The following is a 3,435-nucleotide window of genomic DNA, read 5'->3' as shown; positions in this document are numbered from 1 at the left end:
AAATATTATATATTTATTATATTTATTATATATTTTATATATAATATATAAATAATGTATATATTATATTATATTATATAAATATAATATTTTATATTATATATAATATATAATATATACATATATAATATATATGATATATATTATATATTAATAATTAATATGTATAATATATATTATTGTATATATTATATATATAATAAAATATTATAATAGTAATATTATTAGTTAAAATATATATATAACCATATATTAGTGAAAAAATATATAAACATACATATTACATATATTTCACTCATTAGTTGTGACCACTCCTTAGTGAAAAAAATGTATATATAACCATATATTACAAAATACACCATATATACAAAAATTCATGGTGTATTTTACCTTTCATCAATGTTAAAAATTTACTTTTCTACAGACAAATAGCATGACAATAGCATAGATAAGTATTTAACGTACTGAGTGTCAAAGACAAAGATGTAATTCAATAACTAGAAGGACAGATTTGGGTACTCAGTAGTTGCTCCAGCAGCATTCACCACTTTAAACATTAATTTCCTCACATATACTATGAATGTTATAAATACACCCCCCCTTACACGTTATTAGAGGGTTTATGTGAGATGAGACACTATATAGAGAACAATTATCTCAGTGTCAGGCATACAGGAAGCACTTAATAAGTATTAATCACCAGTCCCATAAACTATTTGGCAAAGATTTGTCTTGAAAGTTTCTTAAAAATCAATAAGAAAAATACAAAAATATCTATAGAAAAATGAACAAATGAATAGCAATTCAAAAAGGAGAATAAAGAAGAGTATAAGCATATGGATAAATATGTATGTAATAAACATGTAATAATAATCAAGTGAAATAAATAAATAACAAATGTAATAACAAAACAAGTTAAAACTACAATTAAAATCCATGTATTGCATATAGCGATATATAGAATATACACTGACAAAAAATGTAATCTCTTGTTTCCCGGGATTTGTGTTGCGGTAGCCATGGACGCTTTGGATCGAGTCGTAAAGCCCAAAACAAAAAGAGCCAAAAGATTCCTTGAGAATAGAGAACCGAAACTCAGTGAAAATATTAAAAATGCTATACTTTGTAAGGGGGAAATGCAAATTCAATGGTGACACAAGTACTTAAAATGTGTATGCACTGAAAAAACCATATCGAGTTCTGTATGAAAAGAAAAACATTACAAGACCATTTGAGGATCAGACATCATTGGAATTCTTTTCAAAGAAGTCAGATTGTTCTTTATTTATGTTTGGCTTCCGTAATAAGAAGTCGCCAAATAATCTAGTAATAGGTCTTATGTTTGACTACCATGTGCTGGATATGATTGAATTGGGTATCGAGAAGTTTGTCTCTCTAAAAGATATTAAGAATAGTAAATATCCCGAGGGAACAAAACCCGTGCTAATATTTGCTGGTGATGATTTTGATGTAACAGAAGACTACAGAAGGCTAAAAAGTCTTCTTACTGATTTCTTCAGAGGCCCCATAGTACCAAATATCTGCCTGGCTGGTTTAGAGAATGTTCTGCACTTCACTGCATTGAATGGGAAGATTTACTTTCGAAGCTGTAAGTTGCTGTTGGAGAATTCTGGTTGTAGAACACCAAGGATTGAATTGGAAGAGATGGGGCCCTCATTGGATCTGGTTCTGAGGAGGACACATCTTGCATCAGATGATCTTTATAAATTATCTATGAAAATGCCAAAAGCGCTCAAGCCAAAGAAGAAGAAAAATGTCTCCCATGATACTTTTGGTACAACTTATGGAAGGATTCATATGCAGAAGCAAGACCTAAGCAAACTACAAACCAGGAAAATGAAGGGGTTGAAGAAGCGACCTGAAGAAAGGATAACAGAAGACCAAGAGAAAAATCAAAGAGAATTAAAAAAAAACTGATGGAACTTAGCCAGTGACTATAATGTTATTGCAGTCTGTTTACTTAAGAGAATTATCAATCATCAGTAAAAAAAAAAAGTAATATCTTTGGTTCAAATGTGAAGAAAAGACACACTCACTTAATGCTTGAGGGAGAGAGCTGTCAGCTGCTTTCTGGGGCACAGAATCAATACTTTCTGGGAACCTCAAAAGAGGTTTGCCATTTGAACCGACAGTTCCATTGTTAAAACCTCATCCGAAGGAAACAAGTAGAAAAGATGAAAGTGATGTTTTAGAAGTTCCTACCTTATAGTTTTGTTATGGGTAAAAATTGGAAATTATTGTATAACTAATCATAGGAAATAAGTTAAATAGATTACTGTATAAGAATTACTATTTAGGCACCAATAATGATTTTGAAGTTTATTAATTTTTGGAAATATGTTAATAATGTATCATTTAGTTTATTATGAAGCCAATTACAAACTCTCATTCTCCCAGAGTAACTTGTATATTGAAAGTGACCCTTGAAAAAAATCAATGGTATACCCTAAAATGATAACAGTATTATTTTTTGTTGGGTACAAGTCAATCTTATATTCTTTATTATTTTCCTACAGTGATATTTATCATTTGCGTAATTTTTTTTAAAGATTTTATTTATTTATTCATGAGAGAGAGAAAGAGGCAGAACAAGAAGCAGGCTCCCAAGGAGCAGGGAGCCCGATGCGGGACTCGATCCTAGGACCCTGAGATCATGACCTGAGCCGAAGGCAGACGCTTAACTATCTGAGCCACCCAGGCGCCCTTCATTTGCATAATTTTAAAAGATTAAATAAGGAGGGGGGCGGAGCAAGATGGCAGAGGAGTAGGAGACCTGGATTTCGTCTCCTCTCAGGAATTCAGCTGGATAGGGATCAAACCATTCTGAACACCTACAAACCCAACAGGAGATCGAAGAAAGGAATAGAAACAACTCTCTGAACAGAAAAGCAACCACTTTCTGGAAGGTAGGACATGCGGAGAAGTGAATCTGAGGCGATATTCGGGAGGATAGATGGCGGGGGAGGGGCCTCTGTCGGACGCTTCTGGCAAATGATAGAGCTGCGGAGCACAAAATCGGAACTTTTAAAAGTCTGCTCCGCCGAGGGACGTCACTCTGGTGGCTAAGTGGGGGGTGGAACCCTCCAGGACAGTGTGGTCTCAGGACCCTCGGGGTCACAGAAAGACTAGGGGTGCCTGAGTGTGGCAGAGCTCCCAGGTAACGGAGCAGGGAAGCCGGCTGCAGAGGCGGAGCCTAGGCGCGGGCTGTCAGCTCGGGGTTGCCATAAACCTTGATCTGAGGCACAGTCGGGCCCCTGCTCCTCCAGCAGGGACCCAACAAGCGGCAGATCCAGGGAAACTCACCTTCCTCCCCGGGGAGGAGCCACGCGGGAGGGCACCGCAGGGATCTGCTGGGTTTGGAGACTCCACCCCAGGTCGGGTGCCAGAGATAGAAACGCTTGGTCACAGGCCAGG

The 3,435-nt window shown here is 36.0% G+C and overlaps 1 pseudogene; it reads left to right on the top strand.

Annotated features, from left to right (window-relative positions):
* Window positions 1-1,019: 1,019 nt before the first annotated feature.
* LOC102748611 (ribosome production factor 2 homolog pseudogene) lies at window positions 1,020-1,999 on the top strand (annotated as a pseudogene).
* The last annotated feature ends 1,436 nt before the right edge of the window (window positions 2,000-3,435 follow it).

Source organism: Leptonychotes weddellii, unplaced genomic scaffold, assembly GCF_054177405.1.
Source record: "Leptonychotes weddellii isolate Sample4059 unplaced genomic scaffold, ASM5417740v2 HiC_scaffold_19177, whole genome shotgun sequence".
In the NCBI taxonomy this organism is placed as follows: domain Eukaryota; kingdom Metazoa; phylum Chordata; class Mammalia; order Carnivora; family Phocidae; genus Leptonychotes; species Leptonychotes weddellii.
The sequence above is the reverse complement of the archived record's forward strand: the minus strand, read 5'-3'. Positions and strand labels throughout refer to the sequence as shown.